The sequence below is a fragment of the Hippocampus zosterae genome, chromosome 21 (genome assembly GCF_025434085.1).
Source record: "Hippocampus zosterae strain Florida chromosome 21, ASM2543408v3, whole genome shotgun sequence".
NCBI classification, from domain to species: Eukaryota; Metazoa; Chordata; class Actinopteri; order Syngnathiformes; family Syngnathidae; genus Hippocampus; species Hippocampus zosterae.
In genome coordinates, this window is record NC_067471.1 from 9,008,450 (window position 1) to 9,022,087 (window position 13,638).

The following is a 13,638-nucleotide window of genomic DNA, read 5'->3' on the forward strand; positions in this document are numbered from 1 at the left end:
TTTTGTGGGGGTGGATCGGAGGAGGGGGGGCAGGACAGGACAGCTAGTGATCGGCAATAATGCTTGGTTCGTGGTACAAGAGTCCAAATGCTGGTGTGCACCGAGAACACTGGGATGGCAATGGCTCGTGCAAACCGGGGGGGGGGGGGGGGTCATGTGCGTGCGTTCGCAGCAAATGAAGCCATTTTCCCTCTCCGGGGCCTCCTGGTGGGCTACCACAGCAGAGCTGCTCCCGAAAATGTTTTGGCGGCCTCCGTCAGCGTCTTGTGACCTACTTTGAACCACGGCGTCCGTCGGCACTGAAAACAAACACTTCCTGTGACCATATTTGGTTGAGGCCACGCTGGGAAGGGAGGTGATGTGACACGACCCGCCCCAATCTGCAAGGTTCGGCGAGCGGGAAAGTTTGCCGATTTATTCCTACGTGTAGATTAATTTTTGCTACATGTGGTTTGTAGCTGACAATTCCAGCTGTTGCTCACCCTTTGATTTTGTTTTTTTTCTGCATACCGTTGAGCTTTGATTGACAGTATTCTTATTGTGCTCGCTACCTTTGAAGTTTTTGTGACCGCGCGCTCCTCTTAACACTTTTTTTCCCCTCCCGGCAGGCGTTTTCTTTCCTTTTTTTTTTAATGGCGTTTGACGGGTATAATCAATGCAAATTGGAGACACCCGCTCATCTTTCAAAGGGCGGCGAGCGTGAAAGAAAAGGCCGATTGTGTAAGTACAGTTGCAGCTCGCACATAAAGCGGGATTAGAGGCGGCGGGATTAGCCCGGGCCGCAGGTAAGAGGATCGGATCGGGACGCGGCCAGGCGGCAGAAGGATGCTATTGTTCTCCTCCTGCTTGCTATCATCGGCGCTCATATCCTCGCAACGCGCGGATCTTTCAAATCCGCGACAACGAGACGGCCGTAAATCTCAGGCCTCGGCTGAGTGGGAGCCCTCATGGCGGGGGGCCAGGGCACCGGGAGCGGGCCTTGACCTCACGATCGGGTGGCAATGAGGCCGCCAAGCGCCCCCGGGAAGGAAGACGGCACCATGTGTGGGAATGTCACCCAAGTGGGGGGGCCAATACTTTTACTCATACAAGGAGTTGACTTATCATTCTGCTCCATGTACCGCTTTAAAGGCAGTACAGCTTCTCCGGACTGAAGGCGCAGAGCCTCGCCAAAAAGTCGCAACGGCAACAAGACGGCAGACAAACGTTCAAACAAACGAGAACGGCAAACTTCTTTGGATGCGAGCGCATGAGAGGGGCTGAATGGTCCCCTTCTGGGGTCAGGAAGGCAGGCAGGACAATGCGGGGCGAGCGGTTCACAGGAGCGGGGTCCAGTTGGCCTGCGGCTCTGCGCGCGTGCGTGCGTGCGCGCCCGGGTGAAGAGTTCCTTCTGTAAAGGGAGCTTAATAGATGTCGCAGGAGTCACAGGGGAGGCGGCGGCAAAGATTCATGATGAAATTCCCAAAAGGGAAAGCACATCATCAATATGGTAATTCATTCATGATCTTCGACGCGGGAGGCCCAAAGAGAGACGCACAATGGCGGCTCAGTTCATTAGCAGACACTTGCGACCGCTCCCCAAATCGGGAACGAGATAGGAAGCATGCGCAAGGTGACGCTCTCATAAACCGTGCACGGAAAACACATTTCAAGCTGGATCGGGAATTTTGAGCCGAGACAGCTCAAGTGGTTTGCCGAAATGACTTTTTGCCGCATTTAGGGATGAGGTGTCTGTTGAGCTGCGGCTCGAAGCCCAGCTAGCTCATGGCGAATGCGCTGGGGTGCAGTTGGACTTTCGTCGCGATCATGGCCTTCGCCGCACTATGTTTCGCTTCGGCCCAAGTCGTGCCTCTTGGAATCCTCGGAAAAGTCGGGAAAATGAGTGAGAGAGTGACAATGAAGGGGGTGGGGACGCGTGGACGTGCTTTTGGCTTCTAAGCTGCTGCCACTTCAATTTAGCAGATGAGAGTGACTGTGCTGCATAAAGGCGGCATTCAGGGCCTTGTGGTGGTGGTGGGGGGTGGCGCGGGGGGGGCACCCGAGTTGATATCGGTGCGTCTGACTTAAACCTCTGGACCGCCGGGCTTTGTGCGGCTCGGGCCATTTATCAGCTTAGTTCTCATCCAAAGCGGGCCTCCGCCTTTGTCATGCAGAGTGCGACATTGGCGTGCAGTCAACTTGACTTGTTGAAGCTTGATGGATTCCAAAAAAAAAAAAAAAAAAAGGACGCTCCGGCATCTGTTTGCAAATAACTCCAAGGTCAGCTGGGTTTTGAAATGCCGAGGAGCTAACTTGCGACTACCTGCTCGGCCCTCGGCGCCGTATTTTTTTGTTTTTTGGTGGGCGAAGAGGTGGGGGCCGCGGCCACAAAAGGTGCAGTGGAGTGAGAGATTGAGGGAGGACCGGCGGCGGGACAAAGCCGGCCTGGAAAAGCTCCCGCCTGAGAGTCTTATCTGATTCCACTCCAACGCCTGACGCCTTTTCTCCTGGGCGCCCCCCCCCCTCCACCCTCCCGCCTCCCAAGCAGCAGCACAGGTTGCGCCTTTGCTGTCAAGCCGAGCAGAAAATGTTCATCAGCCAGACGACTGGATGGAGAAAGACGAGACTGAAAGAGGGCGAGGCGAGAAAGACACTGGCAATCTGTAACCTGAGACTTCAGTCATCCTTGCGTTTGTTTTGCCATCATGCAGGCATGGCTGGAGACACCTCTGGGGTCCTTGGAACCTCTGGCGACGCTAAAGAACACACAGACGTGACATGTTAGCTGAATGCAAAACAACGGGACAATGTGACAAACAAACTTGACTTTGGAGGCAGACGGGTCCTCGCCCACTCACATAAAAACGTCACGTCATGTGACGTCTTTCCACTTGAAATGCGACTTGAAGGCAAATTCCTAGAAAACAAGGAAGCAAATTCAAGAAAAAAAAAATGAAAACATGACAGTGTCGAGGTCAAAACAAACCTAAACTGCAAACCAGGATTGCTGGTCTTTTTTTTGTTTTTTTTTTGTGGATGTTGTCAATCATGAGCGGCTCATTGAGCGCTCGCTCGTGGACGGCAGTACGACAGATGAAAAACAGGACAAATGCTCCCACGCGCTGGCTGGGATTGATTTTCCACCTCCTGTGGCTGCGAGCGAGCGAGCGCGCACGCTCACGGGGCCGACACAAAACACACACACAATGCTCGCCACTCGTGCAACACTCTCAGGTGCGCTCACACTTTTCAGACATTCTCGCTTGCACGCACTCTCTCACACAGGCGCTCTCATAGCCGCTCACAGCCATGGAAGTGGACAATAGCACGCTATTGTTTGGAGCCTGTTCACGTTGTTGGGGTGTGTGTGTGTGTGTGTGTGCGCACGGCTCCCGCTTCACCCCAGACTTTTGTTTTGTGGCTCCTCATCACCACTGTATCCAAAGCGTCCCACAATGCCTTTCAACAAAGCTCACATTCAAGCATGAGCGACCCCCCACCCCACGTTTTCTCTCCACTCTTTTTATTTCTAATAGCGGGAGAATGTCACCGGCCTACTTCGGCAACGCCCCCCCCCTGCACCCCCCTACCAAAAGGACGTGATGAAGACAATTGACCGCAGCCAGTGTTCACACACGAGGTCGCCGCCAGACTTGGTGCCCCATCCGACGCTCACACGCATTGCGTCATTTTATTGACGTGCGCCTCCGATTCACAGAAACTAAAGTCAACCAAACAGGTGACATCACTATCATTATTATTGTTATTATTATTAATATTGCGAGTGTGAGCTTGTATGAGAGTGTCTGTGAGAGAGACTGCGTACGAGGACAAATGTGTGCGTCTGTGCCAAGGAGAGAGTGTGTGTGTGTGTGAAGAGAGTTGTTTAGGTGTGTGACGGTGTGTATTTGAGTGTTGGTGTAATTGTGTATTTGTTTGGAGGCGTGCGTGTGGTGGCAAGGCAAAACAAACAACCATCCACACGTCGCCACCGCGCTCGTGGCCTCGCCACAAACCGCAAGCTCCCGACAGAGGCATGCGCTCCCCCCCCCCCGACCAATCAGCCGGCTGCGCGCGCCCACCTGTACGCCGGCTTCACAGATGTGCGCAGATAGCCTCCACAAAAGCTAAATCACGGGCTATTATGACACGGCCGCTCCCTAAACGTGGCGCCGTCGACGAGGCCCATTGTGGCCTATTTAGAGCTTTTGACAGATGCGGCGGCCATTTTGTACGGCGCCCGCCAATGGCGAGCGACGGTAAACACGCCGGGGCAAACAGGCCTTTACATAAAAGGACGTGGAGCTCAACACGCACACGTGGGCCTCCATTCATCTGCTTTAATTGCTCAGGCAAAAAAGTCAGGAGGGAGTGGGCGGGGCCAATGCGAGGCTGACTGCGAGGCTGACTGCGAGGCCGCCAGGTGTTTGTGAGCCTCTTGTTGACATAAAGGTGGAGGGGAGGAGGTGTGGAACACATCTCGCTTGACTCTTAAAACAGAAGACCATGAGAAGTGACCAGGGACACACACACACACACACACACACACTCTGACAGATACTTACAAACGCCTCTCGAGACAGGAGTGTGCGGTCACGACGCTATCAACATTTTCTTTATTATGATCATCCTTCCATCTGATCTGAGCGGCTTCTCCTCAACATTTTCAATCACCTCTTCCATACGGTCGGCGATAAAGAATCCAGCAAAGTGGATATGAATGCCAACATTTTTTTTTTTGGTGTCATCATCAAGCACCAACAAGAAAGTGCGTGCGCTGCACAGTTAGCTATGCAAAACTCCAAAGTGCCGCAGGGCACCCGAGGCCAACAGACGGCAACAACACAGAAAAACAACAGTTTGGGGGGTGAGCCTAGAGAAAGCCACGACGACTTTGACAAGAATCCACACAACCCACAAAAAGTGAGGGAGGATTTGGGGCCAAATTTCAGGACCGACCCCAAACACAATTCACAGGAGAACATAAACTTTTGAACGTGCAACCACTGAAGGTTTCCATATTTTTGTCCAACTTGCTAACAAAGGGAGGCGCGAAAGATTTTTGATGTCGTCGACGACAATGTGAGTTGAAGTCAATTTGTCGATGATGTCAGTGGCATTCTTTCTGCACGGAACAGACTCGTGGACTAGTTCAAGACACAAACCAGAGCGGTAATTGTCCTGGCTCAATTGCATTTCCTCTTTGGCGGTGCGCTCACATTTTGACAACAAACAGTGGGCATAAGATGCTAGCATGACATGCTAATAAGATCCGATAAGAAAACCTTTATAATGAGTCAAAGCGTCATCATCAAGAATCAACACTGAGCAAACAAAATCAAACGAATGAAGCTTATTTTGACCGATTCACTTTTACGGAGTGAGTCGAACGATGAGTCCGCTTCGCCCGAAGCCACGTCACGCTATGACGACTGCGCGCTCGTTTGTATGTCGGGTGTCCTTGCTACGGCTGCCCAAATGAATGGACGAGTGCAGCTTTTTTCTTTTTTTTCTTTTTGTCCTTAACTCCCTACAATTAGGCCCTTTCACAGCACTAATGAGAGGCCGCCACCACAAGTGTCTGAATGTGAGTGGGGCAACGTGTGCGCCCCCCCCCCACCCCCCCTGCACACATACACATAAACTTGTGTGTGGACACGGGACTAACAAAAAAAAAGGACAAAAAAGATATGACAGATTGTACCAGCATACACTCTGTAAACATGACACACCCTGTACACTCTCCAACGACAATCTCAAACACACACACACACACGTACAGTGCAAACACGCACACACATGGCAAAAAAACGTTTGAAGTATCCAGACTTAATTTACATGGAAGCAGACTGCATGGCAACAAGAGCTGCTTCTAATATTTTAGTGACCTGATTTGGGATAGCGCCAATATATTGCAGAGAACGTGTGTGTGTGTGTGTGTGTCTACAACTCGTTTGAACAAATAGAAAGAAAACATGTTAAATGTGGGGCCATTGAACTAGTTTGTATTTTCAATAAGATAAATGAAGAACAACACAATTCTGAAGAAGTGTACGTCGACTCTATGAATTTGATGATATCGTCTGAATTTGCCGCTTCGTGTATTTCGGTCACCTGACAAAGTGGGAAAAAAAATATGAGGGGCAGCCAGGAATCGGTGGCGGCAGCCAGCCGGCAAGAGTCGTCGCCCGACGGCCCAATCGGCATCCGGCGCCGGCAGCACTTACAAGAGACCCGGCCGCCCTCAAAGCTTTCGGTCATCCTCAACAGCCTCGACCTGAGGTGTGAGACCCCGGCGGGGGCCTCGTGTGCTCACAATGGGGAGGGGGGCCGAGGGGCGGAGGAGCTCCTGGCTAAAGTGATGCTTGGACCCACACCGGTAAAAAGAGAAAAAAAAAATCAAGCGCACTAATTGACAGAGTCGGGAGGAGCAAAAAGAAAAAAAAAGTGGGGGTTTTGTTTGTTTTGAAGGACAGGATGACGTGTTTTTCAGAGGCACCCCCCAGACCAAAGTACTGGGAGGGCGACAGGAAGTGGAAAGCAGAAGAAAACAAAGGTGACTAGTCCATTACCAACTTTTTTTTGTTTTAGTCTATAAGGACCAAGACCGGCAGACTCACAGTCATCAAAGTTTGGAGCAGATGCTAACGGAGAGCACTTTGAGGACTTTGTTCTTGTTCTTGTTCTTGTTCTTCTCCAGCACGTGTCGTCGTTTGGTCCTGAAGACCCGCAAGTCTGACGTCGGAAGCCGGACATGCAAAACATGTGAGAAAATGCGACTTGTCATTTTTTTTTTTTTTTTTACATCGCCGTTAATTGCCCCGCATTTCAGTTTTCGGATCAGCTCTTCAGCATTCACACGCCCTTGAGCGCAGCACGCAGCTCCCCTCGAAACAAGCGTCCATTTTGTCACCCGGCAGCTAATTAAGAGCACCCTTAAGTGTGCACACAAAGCACGCACGCGCGCGCTCATGAGACATGCAAAAGCATTTTAGCATTCAAGAAGAACATCCGTCAAGAAAGCCGCCAGACGGTCTCGGGCTCGGCCGCCTCGATTGATGGGCGCCGCGGCTACCTTTGTCGGCAACGGCGGTCATCCGGCACGCTGCGCACAATCACGTCCGGTCGGCGAGAACGACAGGAAGGTCGGGATGAGGAATATCATCAGTACGCCACGTCAAGCAAATGTGGCACATGATGCATGGGGACCATGCGAGCCTTGGGGGCTGAGGGGGGGGGGGGGGGGGGGGGGTTTGCCTTGTCCGACATGGTGCTGGAAACAAAGCGACTCGAGAAACAATGCCAGCAAACTGGCAAACTGGCAAATCTCACAAAAAGGTGTTGAGGAAGAAACAGTGCGACTCACTATTTCTCACTTTGGATTTATTTATTTTTGCTTGGGGGGGTGGGGGGGGGGTGGGGGGGGCTGAGGAAGCAGCGTTTTCTGACCAGCTGCAAAGTTATCCAAAATGACATCTCGAACAAATCACCGACTCGATTTTAGTCCCAACCACCTGCGGCGGGGGCAGGTTGCCATGACAAGCGCTCCACGCGAAGGCGGCAGATAGCCACCAAATCCCTTCCCAGAGGACAAAAGCGGACGCGAGGACCAGGCCGGGACGAGGCGCTCCGGACTTGTCTGTCTTTCTTTGCGTGTTTGGCAAAAGGATGAGCGGCGGTGGGACAATCGGCGGGGGGGCTCAAGCTATTCGACCGATTGTCAACCCACGGAACTCCACCTCCAAGAATGTGCAAGCGATTATTCCCGCTAGCACGTCCGCCTCTCAATCAGGCCCGACAAGTGCCAATCAAAGGCGGTGGCAGCCCGGCGCACCGGGCGGGGCTTCAACAGCCACCAGAAGATTTAGAGCCCAAGACAATGGCGACACGGCCAGTGTGTGGTCCTCACGTTTAGGCCGCTAATCGGCCGTGTCAGATTAATGCTCTTTTTTTTTTTGGGCCGGCCGCACATCGCCGCGATAACGTCTTGGCTAGCAGCTGAATGCTAACCGGCGGGGGTTTTAGGGAGCGCTCGGGGGGGATTAGTCCACCTATGAATTCCCGATGAGCTCAAAGGTCGTATAGCGAGCGTCACAGCTGGCTCGCCGCAAAGACGGAGCCCAAGAATCGGCCGAGTGGAAAATTAAGCACTTTGTTACGTAGATGACAATTTGGACCAAGTAAGGGAGTCGCCACGCCGCCGTCTGTGATCTCTTCTCAGAGCTCTCGTCGGAATAGTGAAAAAACATTTCACACGAGCTCTGGTTCCTTGTCGGAAGCATTGGGGGGGCAACTGTTGAGTTTTTACAGGATTTGGTCGCCCAGAATCCGATCTCTGAGATAATTTGTTTTATTTGTTTTAAGCAAGCTTACGCTGAAGAAATAATATCCGTTCTCCTGATTGCAGTCAGAACTCAGGCGGCCTCGCCGCACATTTTTGGAGTATTTTCAGAAACCATCGGTGGTGGAAGAGGAAACTCCTTGCCCAAGAAGGCGGGGGAAAACAGATGGGCCAGCGGGGGCGGCGCTGCTGACCTTTTTCCGCGTCGCGTAAACAGGTGAAGACGATCTACGGCGGTGGGATTAGGTCGGCTTAGGTGTACCGGAGGAGAGCGCCGGGGCCGACTAGCGCGGGGGGGACGAGCCCGCCCACCAGGCAGCGAGGAGACCACCGAGCGGATGACGCACTCAAGCACCAGAACGACTGCTCGATTCACCTTCAAGACCGAAAGTGCTACGCTACCTTGTTCGGGCCAGGACCCGGATGACCAACTGTCACGTGATGGACTCGGCTTCATGTGGTAAGATGAAGGAGACCCGCAACCTCCCGTGGACCAGTCCTGAAAAGACGCACACATCAAAAGTCATGATCATTCATACGACGTATTGATTTCGAGCGCCTCCGTTGATTTGTATTGTGTCAGTTTTCATGACTGGTGAAATGAGCCATGGCTGGCACCACTGTAGTCGGAAACAACTACGATGTCCAGGTTCCGATGGGGCGGTAGGGTCACTCACTGACTCGTCACCTTCCGGGACCTTCCATGAAGACTCGGGAGTCCCCACTGGACCTCATGGGGGGAGAGCAGCTCAGACCACAGGAAGTCATTTGTGTGAGGTCATGTCAGGCAGGCAGGTGAGTGCGCATTATGCTTGTGTGTACACAAACGCTTGCCTCGCACGCACGCTTATCTTTTGTAATGGAGTGTGTGCACAGATATGAGTAAGGCAGCACGCTGGACTGATGTCGTGTGTAATCGGTGAGCAAATAGCGTCCATCAAAGTGAGCACCTGTCTGCGGGAGCATGCCAGGTGCAAACATTGTTGTTCTTCGAATGGATGGCGCGGGTGGGGGCGGGGGCCACGAGCGCATTATCAACATTCATACAAATAGGAGAAGTGGTCTCCGAGGTGCGCAGAGTGCCATTTCGTCACCCAAGACGAGGGGGAACACCTCAACATGGAATCCATCTTTGAAACCATACGAAGTTAGTCGCTAGGCATCTCGTACGTCAGGCAAAACGCGGCTCGACAGCCGCACGTGGCTCTGTCGTCCATCTGCTGTGGCCCACTGTGACTTTGGTGCTCCTCAAACCTTTAGAGAAAACGTCTATTACTTCGGGGGTAGCTGAAAATATAGGCAAAGAGCTATGTGGCTGCTTTCAAGAGACAATTCTCTTGATGTTCAGTTTAGTTTGACGGCAAAGGACTCTCTCTCCTGCCTCCGGATTGGCTCCCGTTCAGGCTTGTCGCGCCACCCGTCGCTTCGGAACACGCACCGAACCCCGCCGAGTGTCTTTGTGCTTTTTATATTTTTTTACAACCTCATAAACGAGTTTATGCAGCGGTCGCGCGACAGGCCTATCTGCTTCGGACTTTCCGGGGTTAATGATCGACACCAGCGGTTTGATCTTTATGAATTTGTGACATGAATATCGGGGGAAGCAGTTAAGCCTGGGGGTAGGGGGCGGGGGGGCGTCACATTTGAGACGCTTGCTGCCAATAAAGCCAACGCATCTTTGCCACCCAAGAGCATGCACGCACCTGCCTGCTTATCACACCATCTCTCTCAAACTGTCGAAAAAGTGGCACGTCTGGCTGAGATTGATGCTAATGACTGCAAAATGGGTCTTTGGGCGCAGCAATCGTATTTTCATAAACAAACACAGGCAGACTTTGAAGGGGGGGAGAATGTTTGTACTTTGGCGTCAGCTTCGGGTGTTTATTTGCATAATCGTCAATAACTGAAAAATCAATCGCGAGACTGGCCACTCATAGCAAACTGTTAATAGGAAATAAAACTGAATAATAATTTGAGAATACAACAGGACATTCATTTATAGTATAAGTTACCGTTATTTTTTTTTAAAAAGTCTGAAGTAAATGAAATAGAACAACATGTGAAATATAAAATAAGTACATATACTAAAAAATATACATATACATTTCTCATATTCAATTTTTTATGAATTAAGGAGGCGGGGCGGTGGGGGTCACCTCAAAATATGAAGGAAACTATTACGACACCATCTTGGTTCCACATACCGGGGAGGAAGTGGTCACCCCGGTCGTCCGCCACCGTGTGGAGTGCGCTGGAGAGCGCACGCGCATCAGCGAGCCCAGATTCCCCCGACCGGCAACCCACCGTCAACGCCGTCAGCCCTGCACACAACGATGTTTCCCCAAACAAACGCAACAAAATGCACAAGCAGAAATACATCTGTTTAGTTTCGTCATGATAAAACAAAGAAACAAAAGACACATTCTATTTCATCATGATGTTTCAAACCATTTTTACCGGTAGCTCATGAAGCATTTTTTTTTTCACGTGGTGATGGAGGAACCAACGTTCATTTCTGGGATTGGAATGAACTCAAATGGGAAACTATGCGCGTGCGCACGCACACACGCATGCAGTGGTCACGCCCAATTAAAAGTGGATCAATGACAGTGTGGCCGAGCGCCAATGCAAATCTCTTCCGAGCCACGTTGAATGGGTGCGGAGGTGGAATTCCACACACGCACCTCTAGACACAGGAGTGTGCGGGAAGGGAAGGCCCCCTGGAGAGAAAGTCCCAGAGATCATTTGTGATGTGTCCATGGCAAAAGCTTTGTGGACTTTGGCAGAGGAAATCCCGGGATAACGGACGGCCACACTTGTGGCCACTTCTTCATTAGCCAAAAAGTGGCCCAATACAGGACACTTGTCAGGGCACAGCCGCCCCCCCCCGTCCACCACCACTAAATGCTAATCTGGGGTGTGCATTTTTTTTTTTAGGCTCCTGCATTGATTGTATCACCCTATGGTTGCTGTGGCAGCAGCCCACCCTGATCCTTCCACAGCCTGGGGGTCAAAGGTCGGGGGGTTCAGACAGAGGTTGGGACAAGCAAGCAGGTTAAACACCTTGTCGGGGATTAGCCAGAAGGGAAGTCTTCATTTGGATGGAAACACGGACACACACACACACACACACACATACTTTTGAGTGGCTTTGCGCACTTTGGGCGGATACAGAGAGTTGCCCAGATGATGAAGGGAAGTGGGGCTAATTGAGACATTAGCTGACGGGGGGGCGAAATAAAAATTGTGTCGGTCCATGATGTCCTCATTGTGGATTTCCGACTGCACCCATTTGATGAGCACCAAAAAAAATGTGACAATGCTTCAGTCCCACCCACACATACATCAATATTTTGTGTGTGGCATAACAAAACGCGTTAAAAAGTGCAAAATTTAGGAAAACGGTGAGTAAGAAGCGATTACTTTGTTGTTTTGTTGTCCCATTATATTACTTTATTTCCCTCAAAATTCTACAAGCGATTTAGATGAATATTTTTAGATATGTTAGGAAAAAAAACACAAAAAAAGACTGCTTTATAATTGGGACGTCATCTAACGTATCGTGATCGCACCCGAGAACTGGACGGGGAAGTCTTCTCAGGTTTGAGTTAAATCCGCTGTCGTGCAGACGGTCGGACCTCCGTGAGCGAAGACCCCCAGGTGACGAGCAAGCGCGCTCCGTCGCTCCAGGCCCCGGGGCTCAAAAGTCTCACCTTCCCAAATGCCTCGCGTCTCCCTCCACCTCCACTTTTGCCCTTAAGCCTTCATTAGTCTAAAAGTGTGCAGCTAATTGGCAGCGACTTCCTTATCTGATCTTTGAGGCTCACAACACTGTGGAGGTGACAAGATGAGCTCTGCAAACTTAATTTAGCTCCTTCGGATTGTTCAAAGTGACACTTTTATTTGGATCCGTTCTTTTGCTGCTGAAACATGTATGAATGAAGCGGTGAACAGCGGACAGCCCGATGTCACCCTGCCCCACCCCTATACCCCGCTCGCCCACCGCCGGCACAAAACAAAAAAGAAAATCCCCGCACAATTTCCACATTGTTTGCCTCCTTTCACAAAGTTCCTGAAGGAGTCAGATGTCGGCAGTCTCAGTTTAACCACTTTCCTGGCATGTCAAAATTGAAACGGGCCTTTGCGCAGGTTTCCACAACCAACGTGCGCCTGTTGTCAGTGTCGGAAAGGATATCGATGCAGCTTGAACGGGTTAGGAACCTTGTGTGGAGCTCACCTTTCAGGGAGGTACAGCACGGGCGAGCGACGGGGGCCGGAGAGACCACCATGGAGCGCCCGCGGACTGGACAGACGGCCCCCGCTTTGGCCGGTCCAGAATTCACCGCAACAGAGTCCGGTGAATGCGGAGGGATTGTGGGTTCTGGATGGCGGATGACGCCGGATCATGAAGTCGACTGGCAACAGCACGTCGGACGTCTTCACGCGCGCTTTCGTCAACTCCAACGTGGCCAGACCCTTCAAAGACAGAACATGACAAAATAGCAAGAAAAGCCTTTTGCGTTCGGATCATCTGTTGCTAACATTCTTGCTCCCGGTGCCCTGAGAGTGAGAACACTCCTTCCCCTGCTGGGCGAGCGAACAAAAGGTGGCAAAAGAGAAGAGGGGGGGGGGGAGAAAAAAAACAACAACAACGCTGCGCCAGGCCAGGAGCAGCTGTCGACATTCCCAACTTACAATAGCGAGCGCGAGCAGGGCCACGCTCACGCAGGAAGCGGATCAGCTACCGGCTGGGAAAAACAACCACAAAGCAAACCACAAAGCTAACAAATGCTAACCTAGCTCCTAGGCCGGGTTCAGAATGAAACGGGTGACAAAACACTCTGAGAAACAAAGCTCAAATAAAGTTCAGATGTTCTAGTAGGCTTTTTTCCTTTCACCTTCTTGAAGACCCCAGCTCAAGCTGATGCCCCTGCACATTTCTCCCAGACCCAAATCAAGCTCAGCCGCTCTCAAAGGCTTTACATCACAATTCCCCCCCCCACCCCCCGCTTTCGAGGCCGAGCCTGAATGTTTTGTGCGCAATTTTGAACTGTTCACGATTGCTTCCACAATTGATGCACAGCAATTCAAACTGCGGGGCACCGTTTTGAATCCTTCTTCCTGGCCAAATTCTCCATTTTTCCTTTTCAAGCCTCCAGGACAAACATGAACTCCTTGTGGCGCCACCCCCTTTTCCCTTTGGCCTTTCTCTCCTTGGCCCTTTTGCACAGCCCAATTCTTTTCACTGCCCTCTCTCTCTCTTTCTTGGCGGACCGCTGATTAGACGTGTGTGTGTGTGTGAGAGATGGAGGGTGGCG